The sequence below is a fragment of the Rhinolophus sinicus genome, chromosome 6 (assembly GCF_057876585.1).
Source record: "Rhinolophus sinicus isolate RSI-liver-muscle chromosome 6, RSI-T2T, whole genome shotgun sequence".
Lineage (NCBI taxonomy): Eukaryota > Metazoa > Chordata > Mammalia > Chiroptera > Rhinolophidae > Rhinolophus > Rhinolophus sinicus.
Window position 1 is genome coordinate 16,311,939 of NC_142506.1, and position 19,637 is coordinate 16,331,575.

The 19,637-nt window shown below is 42.2% G+C and overlaps 1 protein-coding gene and 1 non-coding gene across 2 annotated transcripts in view; one reads left to right on the plus strand and one right to left on the minus strand.

Moving 5' to 3' along the window:
* The window catches only part of EXT1 (exostosin glycosyltransferase 1), a 269,989-nt gene that overhangs the window by 82,592 nt on the left and 167,760 nt on the right, over positions 1-19,637 (plus strand). The window lies entirely within an intron of this gene.
* On the minus strand, positions 19,423-19,496 carry TRNAT-AGU (transfer RNA threonine (anticodon AGU)). Its single transcript has one exon. It is a non-coding gene; the product is annotated as a tRNA-Thr (tRNA).

Below are 19,637 nucleotides of genomic sequence, written 5' to 3' on the forward strand. Positions count from 1 at the left end.
AGTTGAAGCCTGGAGACTGTAAGGCCCGGAGAAGACCATTCCTGTGAAGATTGAAGGATCGTTTTTCTGGATCCTGATGATGTGACTGAATAGTCACGGAAAATGAATCTTTCCTGCGGTTGGACCTGGACCCACCTGTCGTTCTCCTAACAATTTAATGCTGGGTTACACATATTGATCATTATTCCTATTCTTACAAGCATGTCTCTGATTCACATTTCCTCTCTCTCTCTCTCTCTCTCTCTCTCTCTTCCCCCTCCCTCTCTCATACACACACACACACACACACACACACACACACACACACACACTTTTTTGAGTATAAGAGTTCAGAGGACTCAGATTTACCTGTGCTCAAGATTTTGGTTTCCCCCTGTATAAAAATTTGAATCTCTCTCTCCCATTTCCACCTTTTTTTTCAGTACTTCCCACCTTACTATTTCCTAAGTGAAAGGGAAACGAATCAATTAAAGTTAGGGAAACCAAAGGTTTCAGAAATGAAGAACTGGATTTCTAAAGCCACTCCCATTGCCCTGAGTTATTTTGTGTCTATTTCTTTAAGATTTTCCCCCCCTCTCCGCCTGTAGAGCTACCAAAAGCACATTGATCACTTTTTACAGCTTTGCCATGATAGGTGCAGTAGTTGCTTTTTTATTGAACCATAGATTGCAGCATTATAAAACACACTCATTCAGAGGAGTAATGAAGGCCATTTTTAATTGCACTTGGGAAGCAGGGCACTATTATTAAATTATACCTGCATCTGTATTAGAAGGAAGCGAGAGAAAACCAGATCATGTTTCTCTTTGGGATTTGAGGTTTTGCAGAGCTGAAGTGAATTCAGGGCTGCCTGACAAAATTTGGAAATTCAACCTTTTGGGATTGTGAGTCAGACTGTCTCCCCCAGTCCTGTGATGAACCTCACATACCTACAACTATTGCAAATCAGACGACCCAGGGGTTCGGAATCTGAGGTTCTTCGCTGGTGGGTGATGATATACGTGCGCATACAAATAGCACAGTGGCATGAAAGCTTGTTCGTGAAAATGTTGTGTATATACACTGAATTAGTTTGCTCAGGCCACCATCGCAAAGTCCATATACTCGATGACTTAAAACACAAACCTCACAGTTCTGGAGACTGGAAGCCAAGGTCAGGGTGTCAGCAGGGTGGGTTCTTTCAGCGGCTGTTCGAGAGAATCAGTTCCATGCCTCTCACCGAGTTTCTGGTGTTTGCTGACAGTCTTTGAGTTCCTTGGCTTGTAGAAGCATGTCCTCATACTCTGCCTTCATCTTCACATGGCGGTCTCCCTCTTCGAGTGTGTGAGTGTATATCCCCAAATTTCCCCTTCTTAGAAGGACACCGGTCATATTAGATTAGGGACCCGCTGTCCTCCAGTATGACCTCATCCTGACTTAAAGTAATTACATATGCAATGATCCTATCTTCAATAAAATCACATTCTGAGGTACTGGGGTTGGAATTCCGACGTATGAATTCCAACATTATATACACCTATAGATTTGTCTTTATTGGTATATGGATATATCACAACATTCTTCTAGAGGATGTTGAGAATTTCTAAGAAGTGTGGGAATTACTTGCAAGAAAAAAAAAATAATTCCTTGTGCACTAATTTTGTTCTGACATTTTAGGGAAACATTCTAGGAAGTGAAATTGCTCCAATGCATGGAAGATCCTGTGTGAGAGCTCGCTTTTCTTTTTGCATTCTTCCAAAGATTCTTTTGGCAGACCTGTACACAGTCGAGATGCCCCCATGTCCGGTGGTTTAGGCATGTGTGTACACGATTGTGCAGGCTTGTGCAAAGCCAATTACGGTTGGAAACAGTTGCTTAGCCGGCAATTAGGTTCCTCGCGGTCTTGAATTAGTCTGTTTTAAATTAAGATGGTGCAGATTTGAGTTGCTTTGTTGATTTGCAAAAGCCATTTTGGGGTTATAACTAGAAATGTAATCTTCCAATTAGGAGGTTTTCTATCTGATATACCTGTTTAGTTCGTTAGACTGCAGGCCCATTTTAAGTATTTTTCAGTGGCTTTCTCAGCCAATGGCTAGAGTGTTTGCATGTCAGCCAGGTGAGTGGGGATACACAGGCGGAATCCTGAATCTTTGGCCCGACCCTCGCTTTCTTGAAGGACCCAATTCTGGCTTTATTACTGTTTACTTGAGCAACTCAGGTAAAAACAAGCATCACATAATTCTTCCATTGTGTATAAAATCTGCGGTTTTGCAAGAGAAAAAAATAAAAAAACAAAAACCAAAGTGAGACCTGTTGTTTAAATATGAAGTAATATTCTATTATTAACCAAGACTAGCCAAGACACGCTCTTCAACTGGTGTACAATGCATAAGGAGAATGAGATAGATTTTACTTAGTCATGTCTTAGAGGTTTAAAATTCATGCTAAGGTGATCACATTCAGATTGAAGCAGGCAAATGGATAGAAATACTTTAAGTTTAAGATGATGGACATCTTATCCTTAGAAATATGATTGCCCCAGTCAGTCCGTCTGGGGTAAGTGCTAAATGTTTCATTTTCCCTCTTTCATTGGAAATTTTATAAACGTTCAGTGCATACAGAGAAGCTCATAAGTCACTAATGCTTGGCTTGATGATTTTTCACAAAGTGAACTTATCGATGTAACCAGCACCCGGATTGAGAAACAGAACCCCCAAAGGCTGCAGCGTTTCTTCCAGCCACTCAACTCAATGTTTTGTGGTTATGCTGACAATTTGGTTTGTTTTCTACCAGGAGTAAATATTATGAATTTTGAGAGCATGCGTCCATCACGGTGTTTTCTCAGTTGTAGGTGAGTTTCTACTGGGCGCGTTTTCATGCTTCTTACTCACCCTCCTGAAAACTGGGTTGAGCTTCTTAGAGCTGGACCTCCTGGTGGCAGGACACAGAGCAGGAGATGGCCATCAGTGCTGCAGGGACAGTGTCCCCCAGCCACTCCCGGCTTTTTACTCTCCTCACCAGACTGAATTCCGGTGGTTCCTTGGCTGAATTCTGGTGGTTCCTTGGAGCCAAGGCAGTCTTCTCCTTCCACCTGATCTTCACCTGTTGCTTACCCATGTCAGGATGTCAGCCCCTTGCCTCTCCCTGTTACGTTAGTTTCCTAGGGCTGCCATTACAAAGTACCGTAAACTGGGTGGCTTTAAATAACAGAAACATATTTTCTCACAGATCTGGAAGCTAGAAGTCCAAAATTAAGGTGTTGGCCGGACCACACTTCCCTGTGAAGCCTCCGGGCTTCTTTTGGAACCTCTGGGCTTCTTTCTGAGTCTCTTCCAGCTTCTCGTAGCCCCAGGCACGCCTTGGCTTGTGGCAGCGTCACTCTGGTCTCTGCCTCCACGTTCACACTTCCCTCTGTGTCTGTGTGTGTCTCTGTCTTCACATGGCATTCTCCTCTCTGTGTCTCTTTCCTCCTCACAGAAGGACTCCAGTCATACTGGATGAAGGGCCCAACTTACTCCAGTATCACCTCATTTTAACGAATTATCTCCCACAACCCTATTTCCAAATAAGACTACATTCTGAAGTACTGAGCTTAGCACACATCTTCTGTAGGGGGACCCAAGTCCACCCATACCATCTAGTTTTCCTTCCTTCTTGGTTGTATGTCACCTTCTCCGGGAAGCCTTCGGTGATGTTCCTTTCTCCGACATCTGGCTTTGCTGCCCTTTTTGACACTGAAGACTTGTAATACCTTTTAGCATATCTCATCATTGTTTCTTTCTTTTTTATTCTCAGCTAGACTCTAAGCAATAAGGTTTAATGTAGGATATTTTAGAAATAACATCCAATTCTTGGCAGTGTTACATTACAGAAACGTGGAGACATTTATGCATTTTGATGTCACTTGAATATTGGCACCAGAGTCATTTTTGTCATCTCTCTTTTTGGGGGAAGAAGGGACACTTCTTGGTAAAAGCAAAAGCTTGGGTTAAGTGGTACCCCCTCTTTTGGGCTCTTGTTAGTGAGGACAAACACTGTTCCTACATCCTTGGCTTGAGAGCACACAATTGTCGAGCAGATGTGGCATCGAGGGCTCTCGAGGACCCTAAGCTGCTTACTGATCCAACAGTTTAGAGACTGTTTACTGGCCGTGGCAACATTACTTCTGGTTGCCTGTCTTAATTCATTTTAGATTAATCTGTCTTGTAGTTCGAAGGAAAATGAATTGAGTCAGTAACTTCAAGAGTTATGTAAAATCTGTACTGTGCTAAATAATTGAATGGGGTTTTATGTACGGTCTTGAAATTGGAATGTCAATTTGACACAAATGCTCCAAAACAGAGTGTTAGATGAGCTGATCTCTTCCTCACATAAAAGCTTTGAAGCTTCCATGCCTGTGTCACTCTAGAATTTGCCATTCCCCTCCCTTGCAGACTATGCCAGGCCTATCTGTTTCCCTTGAGGACGTTAACCTGGGGAAAGGGGAGTCTGCCAGTGCAGCTAGCTCGTAGGCTTGGCATTGAAAGTCTTGGGTGATGGTGTCCAAATGTCAGTGTCCTGAAGTCACCTGGGTAGTTTATTAGAAAGGATACTTTCTGGGCCCCATCCTAGGAAATCCAATTTGGTGGGACTGTGGTTGGGACCTAGGAAAGTCCTCTGGAATCCATGCTGGTTCTAATGCTGACGTCCTCAGACCACACTGTTAGGAAGTACTGGTTTTGAGGATGTGAGGCCGAGAGTATGTGAGCTCTTGAGAGAAAACTCAGCACAGTTTCCTATTGACTACATTTATGCATCATAACCAGAAAGACCAAAAAATACTTTTTTTGAGTGGGAGAGAAGGTATTTTGCCAACCCAAAGAAAATAAATTCTTGAGATTTCCCTGGAGATCTATCTGTGGGAGGAAGGCTAAAGTATCGTTCTTACCAGAAAATATATTTAAATATTGTTATCAATTCCTTTACTCCCAGATGGGAAATATTTGAAGCTCAAAGAGCAAAGAAGACTAATATTTGTTGATCACTTAATAAATGAAACAGCAGCAATATTTGTAGTTATTATCGTTATCTTTATTTTATTTATGCTGTGCAGCAGTTCGGTGAGGTGTTATCACCTTTTACAAATGTGGAGCATAAGAGTCAGGTAGTTCAGCTTGCCAAGGTTACACATTTAATTTGTGGTCAGGCCAGGATTCACACACAGCTCTGTTTATCTCCAAAATCCATGGGATTTTTACTACATCTGGTAGATTTAATGTAAGTACATGGTTAGAATTGCCAGATATAATACAGGATGCCCAGTTCAATTTGAATTTCAGAGAAACAATGAATATTTTCAGTATGGCCCATGAAGTATTTGGGACATACTTACACTAAAACTTGAGTGGGATGCATGTATTAAAAAAAAATTAGTGGGGTATACTTCTACTGAAAAATTCACTGTTTATCTGAAATTAACACATAACTGGCATCTTGTATTTTTATTGGCTACATTTGGCAACTCTATCTGTGGCTAGTGGGTTTCAGGTTGTAGGATCATACCCTCCTGACTTCTGACTCCAAGTCCATGCCCCTTCTTCTTTCTGTCCGACTGTCTTATTGTTGTCCCCTAGCCTGTCTGGGCTACAGGGAATGGCTTATCTACCCGAGTCTTCTATTCCTACCGAGGTAAAACATAGCTCAGGTAAGAATAGGGTCTGTCTTGGGGCCGGCCTGATGGCTCAGGTGGTTTAGAGCTCCGTGCTCCTAACGCCGAAGGCTGCCGGTTCGATTCCCACATGGGCCAGTGGGCTCTCAACCACAAGGTTGCCAGTTCAACTCCTCCAGTTGTGCAAGGGATGGTGGGCAGCGCCCCCTGCAACTAAGATTGAACACGGCACCTTGAGCTGAGCTGCCGCTGAGCTCCAGGATGGCTCAGTTGGTTGGAACCTGTCCTCTCAACCAGAAGGTTGCCAGTTCAACTCACACAAGGGATGGTGGGCTGCGCCCCCTGCAACTAGCAACGGCAACTAGAAGTACACACTGTTCCCCAATAAAATCCTGTTCCCCTTCCCCAATTAAAAAAAAAAAAAAAAGAATAGGATCTGTCTTGAATCAGTGAACATATAGCCATAGCTCACTCTTTCTTCACCCACCACGTGGATATTTTCATTTGCTTAATTTTAGAGATGAGAGTGGGAGCCAGAGTCTGGCACCTTCTTGGCAATGATAGAAAGATAAGGCTGCCACGCCCCTACCACAAATTCAGGTAAAGGCTTTTATTTTGGGTATAACTAGAGTCAGAGCAATAAGGGTGAGTTTAAAAAACAACAACAACAAAAAACACCTCCTGGAGTACAATTTTTGTGAGAAAAACAATAATTACATTTTGGTTCATGTTAGATTGTGTGTCCATTATATTCCAGGCAATTTACATACATCATTCTTATAGGCTGCCTGTGAGGTAGTGGTTATTTTCACCCCATTTTGAAGATGTGGAAGCTGATAGAGCAGGGATGGAGGCAGCCCCAGGTCTAACAGTCATGACGCGCAGAGCTGGCATTTCAGCCAGGTGTCTGTTTCTACCCCACAGCTCTGCCCTGTGCTACCACCAGTGCTAGAGCCTTCTAGCTGGGCACAGTCCCTCCACTGGCCTTGTCAAGTGGCCTTGTGGTAACGTGCTCTCTGGGTGTGGGAGGCCCACCGCCCTGACGGGCTTTGTGAGCTCTGTCTGAGTGTGCCAGTGAAGGAATCGGACTGTGCACGCACACACCAACAACTCTTTCCCCGAAGGCATAGTAGTTGCCTCCCAGGAACGGCTCACGTCAGCAGTGCCTTTGGATACCTGTGGCAAACTGGGAAGCCACAGTGACTTCGTCAGGAATTAGACCTTGGCCCAAGGGAAGCGCTGTCACACCTCTTCTGGGTACCACGGAAGCTTCCAGCAAGCCTTCTTAACTCATGATGATTGCAGAATTGCTTTGGATTGACAACCAACATCCGGCAGGCCTTAAAGGTTCCCTGCTTTGGGTGAGAGCTATCGAAGGCCTACATCTATGAGTTTTTCTTCATTAGTTTAGTGATAAGGAGACCCTTTCGATAAAAGAAACATGGCCATGGGGGTCGTTCTTGCCGTGTAAAGCAATGTGGAGATGGAAAGCGCGTCTTTGTACAGGTGGTTCTGTCGTGCTCCCTCTGTGGCCCCTGTGCGAACGTCTGCCTCCCACCAGGGCCAGCTGCGTCTGATGTCCTAATGGCGACAAATGTCCTCCCTTCTAAAACCATTTATAAACATAGACTCTCCCCATTTTTAAGTAATTAAAAGGGTTCCTTGAAAGAGTGAATCAAAGATGCAGTTGGGAATTCATCTTTAAGTGAGTATTAACTGCGTGTCAGGGAGGCATTGCCTGAGGGAAACCTGATCCTTGAAGACTCAAGCGAAAGCCTTCCGAGCAGGAAACAGGAAAAGTGGGAGGTAAATGCAGGGCATTTGGAAACAGACACGAAGTGATCCCCCTTCCACGTATATGATTTGGGGTTGTCTTAGCTTCTTAGAACCTCAGTTTTTTTCATCTGAAAGAGCATTAATAGTGCTGATCTCAGAGAATCCTAGGAATTAAGTGAAATATATATAAAATGCCAAGCATGGTGACTTGCGCACAGTCATTGCTCAGTACTGTTTTCACCTCCTCTTCACATCATAGTATGGTAGTGGGAAATGAACTTTGATTCATCAAAATCTATTTTTACAGGCAATTTCTTGAAATGAAAAAAATAGCTGTTGCTCAATTCCAGCTACTCATTCATTCCTGCTTATCACAGAAATACTTATTTAATAGGTGCCTGCCCTATTCCAGGCTCTCTTCAAGCCACTGGGAATGGGGCAGGCCTGGTTTGTGCTCGTCTGTAGCTTCCATTCCAGGTAGGGAGACAGTTAACAGACAAATAAGCAGTTGGACTGGACTTTTATTTTATTTATTTATTTATTTTTAAAATTTATTTTATTATCAGTTTCAGGTATACAAAACAATGTAATCGTTAGACATTTATACCCCTCACAAAGTGATACCCTCCCCTCCCCCAATCTACTACCCCTCTGACACTGGACACAGCCATTACATTTCCGTGGAGTGGACTTTTAATGCCAGGTATCATGAAGAAAAATCAGGCAGGAAAATGGGATATGAAGGGATTTAGCTATGGTGGCCAGTGAGCACCTCTCTGAGGAAATGGCTGCTTTGCTCGAGCTGACAAACAACCATAGCTGGCCAGATCCATCTTTCCCCCACTGAAGATACATTTCCTTTTGTGGGTCTTCATGGCTCTCACTTTCCTTACCCCTCTTCTCTCCCTGACTCTGTGGTTATCCTCCCAGCATCACGTTACCCAGCAGAATCGAATTACCCCACAGAAAGCTTTCATTAATGTTGTTCTCCCATCGGAGTGTTACTGAAACCTTGGCACCGTAAGAGTCTGCCGTGGAAGTAGCTTCTAGCACAAGGAGAACCTGAAGCCTGAGATGGGATAGAGGAAGAAAAAGTGAGATGTGAGCTGAGAGAGTTCTTAAAACTTTCATGAGGTTCCGTGGAGCCCGCGGTAACACTTGGGGGCCACTCTGTTGCCTGTGAGAATTGATGCCTTCAGCTCAAGGTAATGGGAGGCTCCCCACAAACTGACGTGCTCTGTAAATAGGCTCCTGATGGTCCCGAATGCTAATATCAGGAGTAACAGCTCGAAAGCTTCTCCTTCTAAGTGGGTGAGATGGATTTCAGGAGGTCAGTGTAACACACCCAGGTGAAATTTATGTTGGTTCTCTCTGCGAGCAGCTGCCGTTGGAAATCTTCCCAGCTGGGGGTCAAAGTTTTTCTGTTTCTCCCTTGTTATTTTGCTGAAATTTGGGGAGAGGTGAAGTAGAGTTTGGGGGGAGGGGAGGGTAAACCAACAAGCCTGAAAATACACAGGGATCCTGCCATCTCTAAGTCGTAAAAGCCATTTTTGACAGGCATGAAGACAGTAAGGGGCAAAGATTGCTCTTGCTCTAACATTTCATCTCTTTATAGCTGACCCTGCTTGTGGATTTGCCTTGTTAGCTCTTAAGCGTACCGGTAACTCTTGGCTACCTCCTAAAACAGCCTCTTTCCCTCTTTATTTTGCACTAAGTGCACTTTTTTGGTGCAGCTACATGTAGACCCGATGTTGGTGTATGCAGTATTCCTTGCCATTACGGGGTGTGCAAGGGTTGGCCAGTATCTGGTCATTACTTGCTTTGACCCACTCTCTTCTCCACACCCTTTTCTTGAACTGCCCTCTGTGGAGCCGAGCCACCAATCTTCCGTGGCCTCATTACCCAGTGCTGAAAATAGGGACATGTGATCTTGGCCAAGTTTTTGATGTTTCTTCCAGGATTGAGAGGTAATCTGGGAAATGTAGTTTGGCTGCCAAGAAGTTGGCGTTTCTAGGACATTTTGGCGGTTTATATAGAACAACAGACAAGAGTATTAGAACTTGGGAGGTCTGTTTTTTTTTTCGTTTTTTTTTTTCCCAGAAGCAGCTCAGGAGCCACTCTCACTAGAAAGGAGTTCCCAACTTCTGAAGTCACTATTGTGCCATGACCTCAGGGGCACCTTCAGTCTCTCTCCTTGCAAGTCAAAGCCCATGCCGCTTCCTTTCACATGTGGATCTCCCCAGTCTTCTAGGGCTTCTGTTATAACACCCCTTTCCCCATTTCCTTTTAAGAGCCCTGGTAGTTTCACTGCTTGGAATATGTCCTGTAGATAGGTACGAAATGACCTCTGTAATTAATTAATTATAGTCACCCCTATCACTGAGCACTCACCCAGTTTCTGGGAACTAAGGATTTTACATATTTTAAACTAATTTTATTCTTAAAGCAACTCTGTGAGGTAAGACTAATAGTGTCTTCATTTCTAGGTAAGGCAATTGAAGCAGGAAGAAGTTAAACTGCCACAGATGCTTAGTGACCCAGGCACTTTCCTTACATGATTTAATTCCACCAACCTTTGCATGACAGCTATCATTGGTACTATTCGAGGGCGGGAAACTGAGGCTCATGAGAACCAGTGGCTAAGTGAAACGCCCAGCTCTGACAGGAAAACTGGCTGATTCTAAAGCCGATACAGGTTTTCATTCCATCTCTCTGAACTCTTTGCATCTATTAGAAAAGAAACCCGGGCAAATTAAGTTCAACTAATTTGATCAAACTACAATAATACATTTTACCAGGTTAATTTGAGGGCTCAGTGATGAGTTAGTTATGTTTTTAAAACGTAAATCTTAAAATATGAGACTCTCTTACTAGTGTATTTCTAAAATGAATGCTTCTCTATAATTATTTTATTCTGAATTCCTTTGAAGCCTTTTTTTTTTTTTTTTACAAATAAGACTGAGGAGTCCTTTTGTCTGGCTTTTGTGCTCTAGATTGTTTTGACAAGATTCAGAATCCTGGAGAAAAATGGTATCTTAACCTGGGGGTGGGGGCGGGCATGGGTGAGCTTTCAAGGGTTTGTGCAGCTCCATGAAACTGTTGGCAAACTTTTGTGTGACTTGATTTACATGGGGACGTTTTCCTTGAGGGTGGAGGTTGTTTTAATCCAAGTTAGCAAAGATATATCAAAGATCCACTGAGGTTGCTTAGGACGATGCTAACTGTTCGTTGTTATCCTCAGAAGCTGTAACCTGTCTGCAGACATGTTTTCTATGGCCATCAAACACTTAAAAAAACACACACAAAAAAACAACAGGAACTAATTGCCAACTTAACACTTGGTAGATTTCACATAAAGTTCTGGGTTCAGTGCTTAGGTAGAAAATTGAAAGCCCTGACAACACGAGCCTTGCTTTTTTTACTTGGCAGAAGTCTTCTGGAGTCACTTGGGGTGTGACTCCAGGTTTGCCTCGGACCACAAAAGTCACAGCCAGCTGTTATCTGAATGTCTGAAGGCATTGGCTTGGCTTGAAGAGCAGTGGGTTCTAGTCTCTCTTCTCCCTAATGCAACTCTGATATATTTTTTTTTTCCCTCATGATGAAAATGAGACTCAGAGAGGTTAAATGACATCAGCCCCGGCTGCACATAGAAATGGGTTAGGGTAGCATGAAACTTGAGCTCGGATCATCTGACTTTAGTCTAATAGTTTCTCCACTGAACCACAGTTGTCTCCCCTTATTTTATTTGACCCTCATAGATAGCATCAGTAGAGATGAGGAAAGTATTATATCCATTTTACAGGTGAGCAAACCAAAACACGGTGCAGCTCTGAAAAAGGATGAGGATGGACCAAAAGGGCAGAGCTGGCATCTGGTCCCAGGCTTTCTGAATGCAGACACCATACCTTTCTAGTTGGACTCACAAACTACAGAGACCTATGTGAATTCCCAGGTTCTTTGCAGCCAAGACGTTAATGATTCTAACATATTTGGTTCCAAACAGAAGCAGGAAAGGTGGAGGGACCCCCATTGTTGATGTTGTTTCAGAACTGGTCGAAAGTTCCTGGGGTCAAGCAGACAACAACTTGTAGGAGCCTCATTGCTTGCAAGGCACTAACTGGCCTGGAAACTGTCGAGTGTGGCTAAGAACTGGGAGAGATGTTAAGAGGGATAACAAATTGCTTCCCAGAGTTCTATAAACTTTTATAGGGAACCTAGCTGTGTACACCTGAAAGGATCTAAGCACCATTATAAAGGCTGCACCTCAATCAGTACGTTAAAATTTTAACTCTGTTCTTACCTACAGAGTAAAAAGTGTGTTGTTTTGCATGATATCACTTAGAGATGGGTGCTTGATGGAGACCTGTTGTAAGCCATTGTATAGTGACATTTGGAGCATATTAATTAGTGCTGTGTATTGGCCACTACATTTGTAAGGTGGAGGTTCTCTGCCAAACATGAAGAAACATAGGGTTTGCTATTTTCCTGGATGGTCCTTTGTAGGTTGAAGAGTTTACGGTCAGCCTACAGTCTTCATTTACACACCTCATTTAGATGAAAAAGTACAGAGAGGGTCTAATATCTCAAGAGACAATAGGTAATATACTGGTGAAGATCCTGGACTCAGAACCAGCCTGGCAGGTTTAAATCTTAGCTCTGTCACTTACCAGTGTGTGTGATCATTAAGTTATTTGACCGCTTGTTACTTCAGTTTTCTCCTCCATAAAACTGAGAAAATACAAAATGCATGCACCACAGAGTTGTGAAGTTCAATGAGATACATGTGAAAAATACTCAGGACAGAGCCTGGCGTATGCTAAATAATGCATAGGTATTAGCTGCTGCTGTTTTTGTCATTGTTGACATGGTGATTCCTGAGTTGCTCTGGTGTAGCCCACAGAGCTTTGGGATCTAGAGGCAAGAAACTGGTAGGCACGGATGCTGTAAACAGCACCCCCTGGGACTCCCTTTCCTAAACCTTAACATGAGGAGTTAGACTAATCCTCAATAGTCTTTCCAGCTGCAAACAAGTCTGGGTACCCTTCCCCCACTAGAAACATTATTAAGCGCTTGCTACTCTGTGAGGCTGGGACAGCCAATTGCACCTAAACAGCTGGCTGTCAAAAGACAGGTGACCTTGGGGAGTGACATGGGCATAGACCTTGAGTTCTGACTCTGCTGCTTTCCACCTCTAAGATCTCCTGCAAATTACTTATTTCAGGTGTTTGTGTCCTCTACTCCCATGTGAAAGTGGGATAATAATACCATCTTGCCACGTCTGTGTGGCGAATGACTCGATGACATTTGGTAAATCCTTCGCAGAATGTGGTGGCTTAGTAGGTGCTCAGTAAGTGGCAGCTGCTCACAGTATTATTATGAATGAAAAATGCGGGTCTCAGATCCTGTAAACCAAAATATTTCTCCCCTAACTCTTTAGGCAATATTGTTGCCTAAAATCAACAGTATATCTGAAGACCAATAAATGATGCAGATTGCATATTACTTGGAGAATGTGGGTAAACTAATTACATCTAGGCAGGGGGTGACTTGCTTGAGATTAAATCAAAAGGAATTTCCTGGGTTTGTGGTGGAAGGGAAGTTCACAGTGATGGTGGTGCTTGAGAATGCCAGGACACCGGAAATGTCGATTGAAGTTCAGGAATAGTGATTACAAGTGGTTGTAAAAGTGATCAAAAGATTGAGCAACGACTGAGCAGAGCTGAACCCCTACACTGTATTCCATGTTCAGTTTCCTTCCTTTAATGGCTGAAAGAGTTGGTGTGCGGGTGCTCCTTCCTCTCCAGCCAAAAACGGTTTCATTTTTCTATTTCTGCCCACCCTCTCTTTTCTTGCCTGCATTTGCATTCATTCAAGACAGATTTATTTAGCTTCTACTCTGGCAGGTCCTGGAGATGCAACCGTAAAACACACATGCACATACGTGCGCGCACACCCCCAAACGTGTGCACACGTGCGTGCGAATCCCTCCCTTCATAGAATTTACATTCTAGTTGAGGAAGACAGACAATTTTTAGAAAGCTCAATATGATAATGTAGTTGGTTCTCCTTAGGATTGGCGTGGGTTTCTCTGTTTTTCAGGTTTTGTTTTTGCCTCTGCTATTTTGGAGGTTGTGTATTCTATTTCTCCTCGAGGGACCTTTGGCTTAACTATTTCAACTTCACAACACCTCTTCAAACTCTTCCTTGAAGAGCCTTCAGGGGGCAAGGTTTGATCCACAATTCACTGAAAATTTTGTTCACATATTAGAACACGGTAGTAATCTTGCTTTTCTGTTCTTTTTGCTAAAAATAAAAGTAGAGAGAAGTACATGAAAATGTATCTTGTTGGAAGCAGATAAATATGAAAATGTATTATTTAGCTGTGCTGGCGGTCAATTTCAAATAAATTCTATTTTTCTGTGGGATTTTTTTTTTAAGTTGGTTATTAGTGGGTTGGTATGTTTTATGTTGAGCAACATTTAAATTGGAACGAAAGCGGAATAAATGTATACAGCTGACCCTTGAACACCCACCCCTCCCCCCTTGTAGAGTCAAAAATCCGTGTATAACATTTGACTCCTAAAAACTTTACTACTAGTTTTCTGTTGACTATAAATAGGACTTACCAATAGTGTAAGCAGTCAATTAACACATATGTATTTTGTATGTTATATATATTATATGCTGTATTCTTATAATAAAGTAAGCTAGAGAAAAGAAAATTATTAAGAAAATCATAAGGCAGATACATTTACAGTATTTTTTGAAAAACCATCTATCTATAAGAGGATCTGCACAGGTCAAATCCATGTTGTTCAAGGGTCAGCTGTATTTTGACCAAAAATATAGGGCAAATAAAATTTGCTGGCAATGAAATTAAAAAAAAAAAAAATCTGAGCGTTTTTGGTTTGAAATTGTAAACACAATTTCCAGAATCCCTGAGCTTGCAATGCATCTCGCTGACTTTCAAAGGAACTGATATCTTGGTTTTTTCCATTTCTTTTCTTCTATCATTTCGACTCTTGACTTAAGGAGTCCAGACTCCCATAAACATTGTGCAAAAAGGTCTAATGGCGCCTGGGAATTAGAAAAATCTCATTTCTTAGTGGCACTTTAGAACGTTAGAAAATATACAAACAAATTTTAATTTAAATCTCTTCAATGTAAAGATGACAGTTAACAGTGCATTGTTTTTGAATGGAATTTAAAGCAAAATGGTTTTGAAAATAGTGTATTTGGATATATTTGCATTGCTAGATTGTATTGCTAAAGATAATGTATGCTTCCCACCTATTCAAAGAAAACTTTCCTATATTCTTACTTTAAAACAACATTGGAAAATGACTATTTTACTTTGTCTAAGAATCTTCCAGCAAGAATTTCAATGGTGTCTTTTTAAAAATTCATTTGTTAAACACACAAAAATCCAATTTCTACTGATGAATTTGCAATAATAACTAGTAGGCTTTAGGAAAGTAGCAATTTAGCAGTGAATTATAGTAGAACATTTTTAATGAAATTGGTGGATGGCGTCTGTAACCTTGGCCATGGTTATTTAAGTGTAACCCCCAATGCACTTCTATAATATTTCATTCACATATCTTTGGTAGCTTTCTTACTCAGCTGTAACCCTCCTTACTTCTGAGTGTTGGGGGAACAACTCTGAATTTTGAACCTGGTCTTTGAATCATTGGCCTATAAAGTATAGCCTGAGTATAAAAATAATGACGCATATTCTATCACTTATCTTTCACAAAATTTTTCTTACTATAAAGTAGTAAGATAAAATTTAGTTTAAAATACTACACTTTAATTTTGTTCTTTTTTTGTACATTTCATGATACGTTAATTTATGTTTTATGTTGGTCGAGTAGGACATGTATATTACCTAAAAATAAACCACTATGTGGGAGCTACAAGTTCCTTTTTTTTTTTTAATGATGGGGTGGGTGTACAGGTAGGGAATTTATAAAATCAGTATATAAGAATTTATCCTACCGGTGCCAAAAGTTTAATATTACTCAGCTGTATGGTGTGTTTCTCACCTGGCAAGGACCTCCCAGGAACAGTCTCAACTGTGTGTTTTATTATAGGTATTTCATGAATGACATGCATTTTTATTACCAATGAAGAAAATATACAGGATTATGGGGAATGATTTTTGTCCCTCCTCAATTCTTCCTTTTAGATCCCCTTCTTTAGGATAGGCTGGACTCCCAATTTTAATGTGTAGACTGGGATATTTTACTATATATGAGTCAGATCACATTCCTTGTATATGTAGAATCTTAGGCTCTTTGTTTCCCTCCTCTTCCTTTTCCTTCCCTCCCTCCATCTTTCCCTCCCTTCCTTCTCTCTCCCTGTCTCCCCCTTCTTCCCTCCCTTTCATGAAGATCATCTAACTCCAGCATCCATGATACATGATTTGCCAAGTGTTCTCTTGCTCGTGACAGCTCCTAAGGACTTGTAAGACGGCACCGGGGATGGCACTTGGCCTCTGCTTAGCTTTACTCACACTGCTGTTTTCCAAGGCCCTGTAAGATCAATGATGCATGTAGTGCTAAAGGGCAGCTGCAGGTCAGGGCATATTTATTGCCTGCTGGGGCATGTTATTGACCAATAAGAAGTTAAACAGTGCCTGGCCACACGGCTCAGACATTGCCTCTGAGCCAGAAGACAAGAGACCATCTCAGGCCACTTTCGTTGACACCCACAAGTGTGCACATGGAACTAAGGCTTGCAGCTCTAGGCATCCCATCTGCCTGTCAGATATCCGGCTTACTTGGTCCTGGTGGAAAGGCTTTGCGACATGGTGCTATGCGTTTTTTGACTCAGCCTTCCTCAAGGGGGACAGGGGTTGTTCATTTTGAAACCTCAACGGCTACACCCAAATTCACTGCAAGGTTTTGCTTGGGTGAGAAGTACTGGTTTGTGTTTTCTAATGCGGATGGATCTGTCTATCTCTATACACACAAACCTATTTATAATGTTCTTGTTTGTGAAAACATAATTTAGCATTGAGTGAGGGATTTGGGTAGCGTTTGATGCAATAGAAGCACATTTTGCGTGGGCTTGGAAAAACAAGGAGTCCCAGAGGTGTGTTATTCAGAAAAAGTCAAACTCTAAAACAAACAAACAAACTAATTAATTAAAACTACAGAAACGTAGTGAAAAATCTCCTTTTAGCTCTATGTTGTATCTGAAGCTCAGCTCTGGCTTATGTTCTGACTGTGATAAATAAAAATTCTTAATGAAGTTTTTAAAGAATGTTCCTCCTCCTTTTTCTTCCTAGGCGTAAAGTACCGTTTTTGTGAACTAATGAATGAGCAAGGAGAGGCTAAAGCAAGGAAAACAATAGGAATCCAGACTAAAAGGCCCTAAGGAGTAAAAACTAGTGTTCCCCCCTCCCGTCCCCCCCTGCCCCCCCATCCACACACAGTGAGATATTCTTTTCATTTTGGTTCCTGGAATTGAAATCGTATTGAGGATTATATTTGCGTGAGCCTCACAAAATTTGAGATTCGTGTGTTTTTCTAGCCACTGGCCTTAGAGTGGAACGTTTTTGCATGTTAGAGGATATGTTTTTGCGTGTGGGGATTGATCAGAACTACACTAGGAGTTCAGCAGAGTATCCAAAACTAAAGCACAGATGTACGTTGGATTCTGTTGTTTAATTGCATTTAATGAACCTACAAAGATAATAAAATAGTGTGTGTCTGAGTGAAGCGGGGTGGGGTGGGGTGGGGGTGGTGGTGCCCATCTTTGCAAACACCTGCCCTTTCTGCAGCTCTAGTCTCTATATGAGCCGAGTATAGGCGTTAAATTGTGCAGCACCTCATATGAATTTAACCAGACTCATCCTCTTTTACAATTGGACTCAAATATCGGCTTGTTAAGTTGGGCATTATTTGATTAAATTTTCATTGTTTCAGGTTGTGGGAGATGTTTTGTACAGAATCTGGTTGTTTTTAAGACCCAAAGTAAGGCATTCCATTATTTATAAATCATTCTGTGAAATGCTGAATTAGAACAGCCAACTTTGTGAATGATGGCATTGCTCAGTTACCATTGGTTTTTCACATTCTCTTTTAAAATCTCGCTGGTTTTCTACGTGCCAGCCTTTCATTCCAGAATCTCAGAAAGGATGAGGATGAAGAGAGAGTGAATTGACATTTACCAAGAGCCGGCTCTGGCTTGAGCATGGCCTTGAACAACACACGTGTTCTCCTGTCTCGGGAGCCCTGGGGTGTTTGTGGGATTACCTTCCTTTTACAGATAATTTGTGCAAGGCCACCCAGTTAGGGAGTAGTCCAGCTGGGACGCAGTGCTAACTTCTGTGCCTATAATCCTTTTGCTTCAGTGTCATGAAAATGGGCTCATTGAGACTCATTTGGGTTTCCACCAGTTAGCCTTTGGTAAGAAGAGCCTAGAAGCTTTCTCCCATATTTAGCTCTCTTGTATCTGTGTGATGGGCACAGAGCACTTTGCTATGTATGCTTTCTTGTTTACAAGAAATGTTTCTACCAACAGAAACAAACTCCCTCCCTAAAAATGCAGAATTTACCTGTATGCACGAATGGCAGTGGATTCCCTTTTTTCAAAGAAGATGCTTTGTCAAAGCGTAAAACTGCCAGTCACAGAAGATATGACAGGGAAGGGCTGCATAGTCCGGATGACTTCACTGGGATTTGGGGGGGGGGGGGCATGAAACCCCCTTGGGGGCAGAGGTAAGCCTGGGTGAAACTGTTTTGTATTAAATGGTAGGGATTCAGGGCAAGTGGATGAGAGATGGAGAGGCAGAAGCACCCATCCTGGCCAACTAGCTTGTTAAGAGAATAGCTTAGTATCTCCTGTTAAGAGAGATTTGGGGAGACTAAACTCAGCTATAATAAAGGGTGCTCTATACCAAGGAGGGCATCTCAGGACTGTAATATGAGTGTCATTTGAACAGCCTGGAAGAGCTCCACCTTGGCAGCGTGCGAAATGGCCTGGGAAAGGCTTGGTGAGGGAAACCAAGGTGGGAGGTGAGATTCTGTGCAACTTGAGAGCACTCACTGATGACGGCCTACATTTTGTGGAGTTTCTATAGGAGAGAGGAGGAGACCCACTGTTAGATTTTTTTTTTTTTTAATTTTAAATTTGGGGTCTTGACGACAGAGTCATTTGTGGAGGGCACAAGTTTTGCTGTGGGAAAGAACTGGAAGAGGGTAGAACTACGGGCTACACAGTGCTTCCTGTATATTTGTTTTGTGACATTGGATCCTGTGTGATGACACCAGGCCATTGGGATGTCGTGGAAACAGCATGACGCTTGGATGGGTATGTTCATAGATTGGCCCGTGTGTGCCTTTGGGTAAAAGCTATATGCTCCTGGTTTTGTCATTTGTAAAAGTAAGGACATTGCCTTGGCCCCAGGATCACCTGTCACAGCTCTTACCTAACCGAAGGGTTGTGTGTGTAATCTGTTTCCTTTGTCTCCAGTAAAAAGAGAAGACAGTTGATTAATCCAGTAACCATCCATACTTGACACACAAAGGCAAAAGGTTTTTGTAATTTTGTGGCTTTGTGTGCATTGGGCTATTAGTGGAACAGAAATGGTGCTTATTAACTTATATAAAATAATCAGACTGAGCTAATCTGAGCTCATGCTTCTACACAAAGGCCAGAGTGGGCTGTTTAGTGTTCCATGCCTCTACTGAATGATGGAAAATGTGCATGTCAGTTCAGCCAGTTTAAGTTTTTCTTTCTTTCTTTCTTTCTTTCTTTCTTTCTTTCTTTCTTTCTTTCTTTCTTTCTTTCTTTCTTTCTTTCTTTCTTTCTTTCCTTCCTTCCTTCCTTCCTTCCTTCCTTCCTTCCTTCCTTCCTTCCTTCCTTCCTTCCTTCCTTCTCTCTGTCTCTGTCTCTGTCTCTGTCTCTCTCTCTCTCTCTCTCTCTCTCTGTCTCTCTCTCTGTCTCTCTCTGTCTCTCTCTGTCTCTCTCTCTCTCCCCCCTTCCTTCCTTTTTTAGGGAACAGCTCACAGTGGCCCATGCAAGGATCGAACCAGCAACCTTGGTGTTACTAGCACCATGCTCTAACCAACTGAGCTAACCAGCCATCCCAGACATTTTTATTTTTCTTGACCTCTTTCGCAAAACAATTTTTGTTTAAGTTAACGGCATGAAGCACTTATTTTTTAGTCTGTATCAAGGGTTGGCAAACTTACGGCCTAGGCAAACTTTACAGAAAAAGTTTGTC